The 13,776-nt window shown below is 44.1% G+C and overlaps 1 protein-coding gene across 1 annotated transcript in view; it reads right to left on the bottom strand.

Annotated features, from left to right (window-relative positions):
- Positions 1-1,533: 1,533 nt before the first annotated feature.
- FZD3 (frizzled class receptor 3) overlaps positions 1,534-13,776 on the bottom strand; it is a 128,687-nt gene continuing 116,444 nt past the window's right edge. The window contains exon 10 of the transcript XR_011647418.1: positions 1,534-2,925. The gene's annotated coding sequence lies outside the window, so the exon portion shown is untranslated. The remainder of the gene's footprint in view (positions 2,926-13,776) is intronic.

Consider the following 13,776-nt stretch of genomic DNA (forward strand, 5'->3'; position numbering starts at 1 on the left):
GCAGAGAGTGGGGCAGAGGGCGAGTCTCCCCAGGGCACCCAAGAGGTGTTCACAGCACTCTCACTTGGATTTTTTAAAAAATTTATTTATTTAATTTATTTTCTCACCCTCCCAAATTGTCTGCTCTCGGTGTCCATTCACTGTGTGTTCTTCTGTGTCCTTGCATTCTTGTCAGCAGCCCCGGGAATCTGTGTCTCTTTTTGTTGCGTCATCTTGCTGCATCAGCTCTCCGTGTGTGCGGCACCATTCCTGGGCAGGCTGCACTTTCTTTCGCGCTGGGCGGCTCTCCTTACTGGGCGCACTCCTTGCGCGTGGGGCTCGCCTACGCGGGGGACACCCCTGCGTGGCACGGCACTCCTTGCGCGCATCAGCACTGCGCATGGCCAGCTCCACAAGGGTCTAGGAGGCCCGGGGTTTGAACCGCGGGCCTCCCATGTGGTAGGCGGGTACCCTATCCGTTGAGCCACATCCGCTTCCCTTACTTGGATCTCAAGGGCCGGGTCCCGGCCCCAGCTTCTCGGGAGGGCCGGTCACAGGCGAGACGTGAGAGGCTGGGAGGGAGGGCGGCAGCTGGAGAGGAGGGAGCCCCGAGGCTGGGGGGCCTGCGGGGAGCCCGGGCGAGGGACGAGGGGACTTGGGGATGGGAGGAAGGGGAGCTGCAGGAGAGACGGGGGAGGGGAGCGCAGGGAGGCCTGGGGGGCCGACAGGCAGGGGCGCGCCTCGCGGGGAGGCGGCAATCCTGGGGCTCCGTGGCTGTGGCCGAGCGTCCTTGGACAGAAGAGGCCCCGGCGGCGCCGTCTGAGGGCCCAAGGACCGGGCCCGGGGCTTCCCGGGGGTGAAGGCAGGGCAGGCCCCGCGCGGCGCCCCTCCCGCCTCCTGCCCCCTTCGGGGACCCGGGGGACCCGGGGGACCCGGGTGGGGCGCGGCTCGGCAGGGGCGGGCTGGCAGGGGCCGCTGTCCCGGGAAGCCCCGCAGGGCCGGCGCCCCCAGCGCGGGTGCCTGCGCCGCCGCTCGCCGGCGCGATGTGAACGCGAATCTCCTTAGGCTCTGCGAGATCCCGGCTGATGACCTAAAAACTGCACGGGAAATGAATCTGTGAACCGGGAATTTGTGAAACTCTTGAAATACGTTTCTTTCGAAATGGTGATTACAATTTTGATGCCAACCAAAAATATTGATATTTATTTCATGTAATACTGAAATACCAATATTTCAGTTTTTGGAGAGGCAGAATAACAGGGTTTAAAAGCACAGATTTTGGGGTCAGACTGCATGGTTTAAACTCGAGCTGTACCACATACTAGCTGTTATAACCTTGGGAAATTCACTTAATCTTTCTGTACTTTCCCCATCTGTGACGTGGAGGTGATAACAGAATTGTTGAGGATTGAATGAACTAATATGTGCCAAACATTTATAACAGTGCTTGGCACACGTTATATATTTCATTTTTAAATTCAGAATTCGTGCAATTAAGTACCAGTAAAAATTATAATGCATTTCAAATTTTAAAATTATAAATGCAGAATCAAGTGATAATATTTAGATATTTTATTATCTAAAATAATAAAAAAGAGATTAATGACAATTTGAATATGAAAAAATATAAGTTTAAGCTTTTTAAAAAAAGTGAAACATTAAAAAACAAAATGCCCCAACAGTGTCAGTGTTGAGTTATAAATGCATTTCATACAAATTTTCCCAGTTGTTGTAAAAGCCTCTTCTGACCCTCTGCTAGTTGGAGGAATAGTGAGAAAACAATAGTTACAAGCTATCGCTAAGTATTTTCCTCCGAATCTATCTGCAAATATCACAATTTTTGTTTTATTACTTTGAAAAAAAATCTTTTTAGAACCTTTTGGCGTTTTTGGATTTCAGGTACTACAATCATTTTATTGACTCTGAGTTATAGTTTTCATCTGGATTATTTTTATCTTCTAGTTGGAGATTATAACATAGTTACCTGTATCTTTTTCAGTACCATCAGGTTCACATTTTGCTTGTCCAAAGTCTTTGAGGGAAAATCTAAGGTCATGTATATTACTAGAAAGGTAATATGGGACTATAGAGCATAGCAAAACCCCATATGAAATATGAATATGGGCAATATTGCATATATAAGACAGTTTTTCATTGAAACTGAACACATGTATGTTAATGTCACAAAATGTTAATAAGGGCAAAAATACAACCAAAACAAAATATGGACAATAGCATATAGTAATATATTAATATTCTTCCATTAAGGGTAAAAAGAAAGAAAGCTAAGGCTCATTCTGACAAATGAGTCTTTATCATCATTTTTCTTGCTCTTCTTGAACATTACAGAGCCATAAATTACACTTTTCAGATAAGTATACCTTAACTTCCTCTGAAAATATGTCTAGCTCTCTAAATATATATCTCAGATGTAAACGTTTCCGATTCTTAAAAATACTAGATGGCAGCATTACATCAACAAACAATGCTAGTATTTTAGTACTGAAAAATAATACAGTGCACTGGAACACTGATTTAAAAAACATCAGAACACCTAAAATTGGGATAGCAATGCGCACTCTTGAACTCCAGAGATCTGCTCCATCTAATTGTTGAGGTGAAGCAGGACTGGGCTCATGTTGCCAGAGGACACGGTGTCAGACCCTGCCTTGTTCCTCCGCCCTTCTGCCACCACCTGTCCTGAAAGCCCAGGACCTTGTGGAAAGCGAGCCTGTTCATCCACGCGAGTTCCCTCGGGTTTCTTGCCTTTTTCCTTCCCTTCCTCATCCAAAGCAATGTGCAGGTGAAAGCTCTGACACTAGAGGGAGCCACCGTGCTCCCGATGTCAAACTGGACCGAGGTCAGGAAGCTTCTTGACAGCTGTGGATTCAGGGGGGGAAAGCCAACTGAGTCACAGGGAAGTAACACGTAGACCGCTACTGCCCCCTGTGAAAAAAATTTTAGAGAAAAATATAAAATACACAATTCAGTGATTTTTAGAAACGGGTACATTACTAGGAAACCTAAACCATTATTACTAAATATTGTTCAACAAATAGCAATTAGTATTTGGTTTCATATTATGACTAGCTAACAGAAAGAAAAAGAAAATAGGGAGTGGATGTGGCTCAAGCAGTTGCATGTCCACCTCCCATATGGGAGGTCCCAGGCTTGGTTCCTGGTGCTTCCTAAAAAAGACAAACAAACAGTGTGCAGACAACAGCAGACACTGAACAAAAACAATGAGCAGACAATGAGAAAAAAACAAGAAGACAATGAGCAAAAACAACGAGCAAGGCAACAAGCAAAAACAATGACCAGACAACGAGCAAAAAACAAATGAGCAGGGAATGGATGTGTCTCAAGCAGTTGAGCGCCTGCCTCCCACATGGGAGGTCCCAGGTTTGGTTCCTGGTGCTTCTGAAAGAAAAAACAAACAGCCAATGAGCAGACAACAAGTGCAAACAATGAACAAAAACAAAAAGCAAACAGAGGAGGGAGCCATGGGGGCATGTGGGGGGAGAAGAAAATAGGATGGGGCAGGAAGCAAAAAATGGAAGGAGAAACAAAATGGACATGAAAGAAGGAGAAAGTCATAGGCTGGGAGGAAGAGGGATAACAATATCTTATTATTGTGAGTGGTCATGGTACAATAGCCAGAGCCTTAAAGGGGCAGAGAGACGGTCAGAAAGGAGGAAAGTGGAGGCAAAGTCTAGACTAATCGTCCTTAACTTTTTTTCTCATCACAGTCCATTTTGAGAATATGAGAAACTACAGACAACTTTCCATAAAATAGACATATTTTTTATATACTTAAGGGGTCCATGAACAATAGGTTAAGAAGTCGTATTCTAAAAAGGGGTATAGAGAAGCAAAAGCAGAGAAACACAGAGGAGAAAGACGGAGAGCGATAGAGAGAAGGGCCAATGTCGAGCCTGCCCTCCTGCACCTAGAGCCCATTCCGAGGTTAGAACTAGACGAAGCCCAGGGGACTGGCATTTCTCGGCGCCTTTTACTCTCTCCATCCACCTGCGTTCTCACTCCCCGCCCTAAAAGGGAGTCCTGCGCTCTTCAAACTTATAGGAGCAATTCTAGATCAGCAGGAGTCCATGTATAGCAGTGTGATTGTGGTAAGACAGTTACCTTCCAAGGCCCCTATTTCTTAATTTCACAATGACAGGCTCGAGCAGATGGAAGCAGAACCTTTCGAATGACAGTGCCAGCGCACAAGCTGCCCCGGGCACTAGGAGTCCCAGGGGTGACTGCAAAAACAGGAGGAGCGGCTGCGGAAAGGCAGCTGAACTGCCCCTGCCTTCCGGGCGGCTGGGCTTCAGAAACGGCAGCAGGAGGGAAGGGAGACGCTTTGAACTTCTGCATCATCTGTTTTTTATGACTAAAGAAGGTGGCGATCTGTAAACTATCTAAATCTGACCTTGCCCCAAGCCTCTTCCCGATCCCATTCTGGAGGAGAGTTCCATAAATTCCAACTGAACCTCTGACTTAACTTTTAACTGCTTGGCCCCAGGGTTTTCATTCTAGAGTTCTTACCAAGAGGAGAGCTATAAGAAGAGGACCGTTGACCGTGAGGTGCAGCGGTGCTCAGAGATGTGTTCAAGTGCAATGAATCTCCCATGATGACGGAGGAGGTTGTTGTTATGGGAGGAGTGGGTGAGGGGGGTGGGAGGTATATGGGGACCTCATATATTTTTAATGTAACATTTTAAAAAATAAAATAAAATAATAAGGTGGTAAAAAAAAAAAAAAAGAGTACTGTAAGGTGGTGAAGGGTTTGAAGCAGAAAGACAAGAAATGAAGTTTCTGGATCTGGCCAGCCCCTTTAAGGAACACGGACTCCCAACACGATGTTCTTTACCTCCGCTTGTTTTCTTAGGGGTTGTATTTCCTAGACTTGGGGATGGGGGTGGGCAGGTGTTGCTCAAAAGAATAGATGCTTTGTTTTGGATGACTTGGAGCAGACAATGTCCCTTTTCAAGGGATCAGGGTGGGTGGGGCAGGGGTAATCCGTTGAGGAAGAAAAGAGCAGATCAAGTGTGAAAATCCTCTAACAGCCCCACAAGCTTCCTTCCAGCTCGTCTGAACGTCTCCAATGAGACGTGTGAACCACGCTGTTGATTTAATGCTCTTTCCCCTTTTCTCCACTATGGTGAACAGGGAAGCTGTTTGGCATCCTGGCATCCCTTCGTTTACAATTCCCCGAGAGAAGGCTTTGGGCCAAATGCAAATAATGAGCTCCTCCTCTCTATTCAGTCGACAAGTGATGCTCATCAGGAAGGCTGACTCAGTGCCCTGTCCCCTCCCGGGAGCTGTACCCACTCACCAGGCTAGCTGCACATTTCTGCAGATTCTCCACTTGGCCACCCCATGGCACAGACGATGCCATGCTGTGTAATGTGTGGAGCAAGCAGAGCTGGGACAAAGGGGTAGGGAGAAAATACAGAGAAGCATTGAAAACAGTTCACCTTCACCTGCTTATTTGTCTGTCTGTTTATAAGGATTCACTTGTTGCCGAGGGGATTCAAGAAACCAGGGAAGAAATGCCGCTCAAATGGTTGAGCACCTGCTTCCCATGCACCAGGTCCTGGGTTCAACCTCTGGTACCTCCTATTAAAAAAAAAAACCAAAAAACCCATACTGTTTTCCAAAAAATGGTCCTTAAACATATGCATCAGAATCACTTTTGCTTTTAAAAAGAATTTGAGAACCTCTTCTCTGGTAGACTTTGGGAAGCCTACTGCAAAACTGCTAGACAGGAAAGAGAGACAGCTTGGATAAGCAGCCCTAGCAATAAAAATATATTAGTATGTTTAAGTTTAAACAGCATTTTAAATAAGTAGATTTAATCTGTGGAAAATGGAGTTTCACCCAATTCAACAGAAGAATGAATAAACGAAATGTGGTATATATGTGCAAAGAATATTTTAGTAAAAGAGGTAATCTTTCAAGAAGAAAGAACAATCATAAACATTTATGCACCTAACCAGGGTGCCTCAAATACATGAGGCAAACAGTGGAAAAACTAAGTGGAGGAATGGATGTCCCTACAATAGTGGGGGACTTTAATACACCATTATCACCATTAGACAGAACATCTCGACAGAGAATCCATAAAGAAATAAAGACTTTGAATAATATATTAGAGGATCTGAACCTCATAGGCATATACAGAACATTACACCCAAATACAGCAGGATATACATTCTTCTCAAGCACACATTGATCATTCTCTAAGATAGACCACATGCTAGGCCACAGAAATAGTCTCAATGAATTCAGAAAGATTTAAATCATACAAAATAATTTCTCTGACCACAATGGAATGAAAATCTGCCAGGGCCAGAGAACAAGATTAGACACAAATATATGGAAGTTAAGCAACATCCTCTTAGATAAACAGTAGGCCAAGGAGGAAAACTCAAAAGAACTAATGAAACTAAAACTAATGAAAATGACAACACAACATATCAGGACTTATGGGATGCAGCAAAAGCTGTACTGAGAGGGAAATTCATAGCCATAAATTCACATATCAAAAAAGAAGTAAGAGCTAAAATCTAAGACCCAACTGCACACTTGGAGGAATTAGTAAAAAAACAACAAACTAACCCCAAAGGAAGAAGAAAGAAAGAAATAACAAAGATCAGAGCAGAACTAAATGAAATAGAAAATAAGAAAGCACTAGAAAAAATAAAACAAACAGCTGGTTCTTTGAGAAGATCAATAAAATTGACAAACCCTTAGCTAACAAAGAAAAAAGAGAGAAGGTGAAAATACACAAAATAAGAAATGAGAAAGGGATATCACCACTGACCCCGCAGAAATAAAGAGTATCATAAGAGGATACTTTGAAAAACTTTATGCCAACAAGAAGGACAATTTAGAGGAAATGGACAAATTCTTAGAAGAAATTGATGCTCTCAACAAACCAGTCACAAATAAAGAGGTAGAATCAGTCATTAAAACCCTCCCGAGTAAGAAGAGTTCCGGGCCAGACGCCTTCACAGGTGAATTCTACCAAACATTCCAGAAAGAACTAACACCAATCTGGCTTAAAATCTTCCAAAAAATTGAAATAGAAAGAACATTGCCTTACCCTAATACCAAAGACAAACAAAGACACCACAAGAAAGGAAAATTGCAGACCAATCTCTCTAATGAAACTAGATGCTAAAATCCTCAACAAAATACTTGCTGATCATATTCAACAACACATCAAATGAATTATACACCATGGCCAAATGGGTTTCATTCTTGGTATGCAAGGATGGTTCAGCATAAGAAAATCAAAGTAATACACAACATAAGCAGATCAAAAGAAAAAAGTCACATGATTATATCAACAGATGCATAAAAAGCATTTGACAAAATACACACCATTTCCTGATAAAAAACTGCAAAAGATGGGATTAGAAGGAAACTTTCTGAACATGATAAAGGGTATATAAGAAAAACCCACAGCCATCATCATTTACAATGTGAAATCCTAAAATCTTCCCCTCTAAGATCAGGAACAAGACAAGGATGCCCACTGTCACCTCTTCTATTGAACATTGTGTTAGAAGTACTTGCTCGAGCACTGAGGCAAGAAGCAGATATAAAATGCATCCAAACTGGAAAGGAAGAAGTCAAAATTCAGTAATTGCAGACAAAATGATTCTATACATAGTAAACCCTGAGAAATCTACAACAAAACTTCTAGAACTTATAAATGAGTTCAGTATATTCTCATATAATAACATCAATGCGTAAAAATCAACAGCATTTCTGTACACCAATAATGAGCAATCTGAGGAGGAAATTGAGAAAAAATACCATTTACAATAGTAAATTAAAAAATCAAATACCTGGGAATAAATTTAACTGCAGATGTAAAAGACTTATACACGGAAAACTATACAACACTGTTAAAGGAAATCAAAGAAGACTTAAATAAATGGAAGAACATTTCCTGTTCATGGATAGGAAGACTAAATATCATTAATATGTCTATCCTACCCAAGCTGATCTATAGATTTAATGCAATCCCAATAAAAATCAACAAAGCATTTTTTAATGAACTGGGAAAACTAATTATGAAATATATTTGGAAGGGAAGGAGGCCCCAAATTGCCAAAGACATGTTGAAAAAGAAAAATTAAATCGGAGGAATTATACTACCTGACTTTAAAATATACTCTACAGGGAAGCGGACTTGGCCCAATGGATAGGGCATCTGCCTACTACATGAGAGGTCCACGGTTCAAACCCCAGGCCTCCTTGACCCATGTGGAGCTGGCCCATGTGCAGTGTTGATGCGTGCAAGGAGTGCCATGCCACACAGGGGTGTCCCCCGCGTAGGGGAGCCCCACGCGCAAGGAGTGCACCCGTAAGGAGAGCCGCCCAGCACAAAAGAAAGTGCAGCCTGCCCAGGAATGGCGCCACATACACGGTGAGCTGACACAACAAGACGACGCAACAAAAAGAAATACAGATTCTGGGTGCCACTGATAAGGATAGAAGTGGTCACAGAAGAGCACACAGTGAATGGACACAGAGAGCTGGGGGAGGGGGATGAAGGGGAGAGATATAAATAAATCTTAAAAAATGTATATACTACAAAGCTACAGTAGTCAAAATGGCATGGTATTGGCACAAGGATAGACATACTGACCAATGGAACAGAATGGAGAGTTCTTATGTAGATCCTCACATACACAGTCACCTGATATTTGACAAGGCCACCAAGCCCACTCAACTGGGAGAGAATGGCCTCTTCAACCAATGGTGCCTGGAGAACTGGACATCCACAGCCAAAAGAATGACAGAGGAACACCATCTCACACCTTATACAAAAATCAACTCAATATCAGATGTAAATATAAGAGCCAAGATGATAAAGACCTTGGAAGGCAATATAGGGAAGCATCCACAGGACCTTGTAATAGGAAATACCTTAATGAACTTCACACCCAAAGCATGAGCAGTGAAAGGAAAAATAAATAGGCCTCCTCAAAATTAAAACATTTGCACATCAAAGGAGTTTATCAAGAAAAGTGAAAAGACAGCCTACCCAATGGGAGAAAATATTTGGTAACCATATATTTGATAGGACCCTAATATCCAGAAATATAAAGAAATCCTGTATCTTGAAAATAAAAAGAGAAACAACCCATTTGAAAAATGGGCAAGAGATTTGAACAGATGCTTCTCCAAAGAGAAAATACAAATGACTCAAAAGCACATGAGGGAAGCTGATTTGGCTCAACGGATAGAGTGTCCACCTACCACATGGGAGGTCCAGGGTTCAAACCCAGGGCCTCCTGACCCGTGTGGAGCTGGCCCACATGCAGTGCTGATGCGCGCAAGGAGTGCCGTGCCATGCCGGGGTGTCCCCTGCATAGGCGAGCCCCACACACAAAGAGTGTGCCCTGTAGACAGAGCTGTTGCGTGCAAAAAAAGTGCAGCCTGCCCAGGAGTGGCCCTACACACATGGAAAGATGATGCAGCAAGATGATGGAACAAAAAGAGATACAGATTCCCAGGGCCGCTGACAAGAATACAAGTGGACACAGAAGAATACACAGCAAATGGACACAGAGAGCAGACAACTGGAGCGGGGGGCAAGGGGAGAGAAATAAATAAAAAATAAATCTTTTTTTAAAAAAGCACATGAAAAAATGCTCAACATCACTAGCTATTAGGGAAATGCAAATCAAAACTATAATGAGATACCACCTTACACCCATTAGAAAGGCAGCTATTAAAAAACAGAGGACTCCAGGTGCTGAGAGGATGTGGAGGAACGGGAGCCCTCATCCACTGCTGGGGGGAATGCAGAAGGATCCAGCCATTCTGGAGGACAGTTTGGTGGTTCCTCAAAAAACTAGGTATAGATTTGCCATATGACCCAGCAATTCCACTGCTGGGTATATACCCAGTAGAACCGAAAACAAGGACACAAACTGATATATGCACACAATTGTTCATACCGGCATTACTCACTATTGCCAAAAGTTGGAATCAACCCAAATGCCCATCCACAGATGAATGGATAAACAAAATGTGGCAGCCATGTGGTGAGCTGGCCCACGTGCAGCTGCCGCACACAAGGAGTGCCAAGCCATGCAGGGGCACCCCCGCATAGGGGTGCCCCACATGCAAGGAGTGCACCCCTCAAGAAGAGCCACCCTGTAGCCCGCCCAGGAGCAGCACCGCACACACAGAGAGCTGACGTAACAAGATGATGCAACAAAAAAGAGATGCAGTTTCCCAGTGCAGCCGAGGGTGCACGTGGACACAGAAGAAAACACAACAAGTGGACAGAGAGAGCAGACAACAAGGGGGGAAGGGAGAGAAATAAATAAAATAAGTCTTTAAAAAACACAACAAAAAATAAAACAGCAAACAGCTGGAACCCCTCCCCTGCCATTAACAAAGGGTGGAATAATTAACAGTTCAAAAGCCAAGCACAGGCCAGAAACCGCGCTCTCTCCTGTGCTCTTGTCTCTGGACCCATTCCTACCCTCTGCACATTGCTCTCACCATTTTTCCTCTGCCATGTGGCCACGCAAGTAAACCTGGACATTTATAATCTATAACAAGGAATTGTAGTCTGTAAATCAGCCCTCTTTATCACTTTTTATCCCTTTCCTCTCTACCTGGGACCTGTGACCTGTTATTTTCTCCCATTTCTCATCCCTCCCTACCTGAATAAATTACTGGTCTAACTTAAAAAAAACAACAAAACAACAACAAAAAAATGTGGTATATACATATAGTGGAATACTACTCAGCTGTAAGAAGGAATACAGTACTAACACATGGGATAACATGGATGAACTTTGAGGACCTCATGTTGAGTGAAGCAAGCCAGGCATTGAAGGACAGATACTACCTGACCTCTCTGATATGAAACAAGCAAACCAAGCTGTGTCAGAGAGCTGGAGACTGGAAGACAGGCTTAAAGGAAATAGGGGAAGAGGAAGGTTGTGAGCTGATGCCTACAAGGGCAAAATCTTTGATAAGTGGAGGTAAGTAGTTGTGCTGTGAAGGGGTAAGACAGGGGTAGAGGGTACTATTGGGTGGGGATTTGCAGGCTTGAGGGGGCCCTGGGTTGGGAGGATGGGTCAGAAGGTCCATGGAATTGGGGGGAGGGTGGGAGGGGAGCAGGAGAACATGGGATATTGTCAGGTGTGTGGTTGAAACTATGTTGAGAAAATTCTTTAGAACATGTAGGAAGGAAGGGTTACTGGTTTAGGGTGTTTGATGGGGGCATCTGGCACGGGGTGCCCCTGGGGCAGGCTTCTAGGGAGTGTGAGGGCTCCTCTTGTCATAGGGTGTTATATCAGTGGGTGGAGACCCGTACAGTGAGCAGGAAGGGGTTGTACTGCCACTCTGCGGAGGCCTGGTGTTCTCAAACAGGGGAGGGTGTCTCTTGAGAGCATGGGTGGCTCCCAGTGGGGGAGAACAGACTAGTGTGCCAAGCCCTCGGCATTGTTGCAAGTATCTACGAACCTTGTCCTTCAAGCAGGAAAGCTTGCTTGTCTCTGTGGGTCCCAAGGGAAGAGGAAGAGAGGAAAAGATGGAAGAGGGGCAACTGGGGGGCAATGAAAGTGTTCGGCATGATCCTGCAATGATGGATACAGGCCATGGTAAATTTCACCAAACATTCATAAAAGTGTATGGTCTAAAATGTAAACCATAATGTAAACCATAATGTAACCACGGTTAGTAGCTATGTTTCAATATTTGTACATCAGTTGTAGCAAATGTAACATCCACATGTAAAAAGGTCATTGCTGGGGAAGGGAGAAAAGGGGGAGGATGTTGGATATATGGGAATTCCCTATATTCTACATGTGACTTTACTGTGACCTAAAACTTTTTTGAAGACATAATTAAAAAAAAAAGATGTAAGACACTGAGGAAGAAATGGAAAAATTGCCTTGACACTGTACATACAGGGTAACAACTATTACAGTGATGAAAGGCAAAACATCAAAAAAAATTTTATGGTATTTTTCATTTTTTTAATACCCCAATTTATTTTTTACTTTATTTTAGTTTTTCTAAATTATTATGTATTTTATTTCTAATCTTTAAACCTATCATTACTATTTCATTTTTCTATAATTGATTTTGGCAATATATGAGGCTTCATTATGTATTTATTTATTTAACCTCCCCCCCCTTGCAACTTGTTCCTTTCTTTGCTGTCTCTTCTCTGTGTCCATTTGCTGGGTGTTTTCTCTGTATCTGCTTGTCTCCCTTTGTTGGGTCTTCTTGCTGTGCCAGTTCTCTGCAGCGCATGGGCCATCAGCTCTCCGTGGTGCACAGGCTGTCAGCTCTCCGTGGCTTGCGGGCCAGCCTGCCTTCATGAGGAGGCTTTGGGACGTGAACCCAGGGCCTCCCTTACGGTAGGCGGGAGCCCAACTGATTGAGCCACAGCCACTTCCCTAGGCTTCATTTTTAAAGATGTTTTGGATCACAGAGGGGTTCCACCATGGCAGGGGAGGAGTGCTGGTGTGGGGTGTCATTGACGGGGGATACATGGGTGGGAGGGAGTTCACTAGGACATGCATGCAGGGCATATAGATGTGTCCAGATGTTCACTGGGTATTGACATAGTGGGTAGAGTTTCACACGACAACTGAGGGAGTGCTGAGTTCCCATCTGGGGGAGCTCTGTTGTGTTCCCCAATGGAACCCCAACAATCTCTCAAGTGCAAGGACAAGACCAGTGAAGGAGGATGGTCCGTTGATGGGCCCTTGATATGGTGACTATGTTTATGAGACTGTGTGCTTGAAATTTCAACTAGACCTAGAGCTACAGGGTGCTTAAGAGTTACATCCTGAGAGCCTTCATGTTGCTCAGATGTGGCCACTCTCTAAGCCAAACTTAGCATATAAATGCATAACCTTCCCCCCAGCATGAGACATGACTCCCAGGGATGAGCCTCCCTGGTGCCAAGGGATTACTACCAAGCACCAGTTGGTGATGCAAATAGAAAAATACCTTGAATAAAAGGGGAAAGGGTAAAGACAAATGAGTTTATATGACTAAAAGACTTCAAAATGAATTGGGAGGTCATCAGAGGGGTCATGCTTATGCATGTCTCAGCAGGATCTCAGAGAGAGCCAAAGTAGAAACAATCCCAGGTAGTGGTACTCCTGAGGGCTACTGATACACCCAGGTCCTACAGTCATGGCAGATGGCTCCAGAGTTTGGTGCCTTGCCAGTGGGCCTTACTTTGGAATTTGTGTGCCTGAGTGTGATAGACTTGGACTCAGAAGTAACTTCTCTATACATGCCTCTTCTGTCACTTTTACTGAACCTGTGGTTGGCACTGGGGTTGGTGTATGCTCAGGAGGCTTGAATCTCTGAACTGTCCTTGTGCCAACTGGGCACTGAGCCTCACCAGAGTTGCAACACCTACTCTCCAGTTCATTGGACTTACCCAGATCAGCTAACAAGGAAGTGAGGATGGTCAACCACCACACCAAGAAACTGAGAGAGTCTACAACTGCAAGCAGTAGAATCCCATCCATCAGCCAGATGAGACTAAGCCCCCTCTAAATTTAGAGTTGGAGTGGGCATCACCATCCCAGGGTCCTCAGGATGGAGGAATAAAATATGGATTAGAGTGGACCTACTGGTATTCTACTATAGAATTATTGTGACTCTAGCAATGGAAGAAATGATATGTTTGATGTGGAGACAGTGGCCATGAGAGTTGCTGAAGGCAGGGAAAGGGAAAAAAAGGTGTGATATGGGGGCATATTTGGGACTTGGGGTTGTCCT

This window comes from Dasypus novemcinctus, chromosome 25, assembly GCF_030445035.2.
Source record: "Dasypus novemcinctus isolate mDasNov1 chromosome 25, mDasNov1.1.hap2, whole genome shotgun sequence".
Taxonomy (NCBI): Eukaryota; Metazoa; Chordata; class Mammalia; order Cingulata; family Dasypodidae; genus Dasypus; species Dasypus novemcinctus.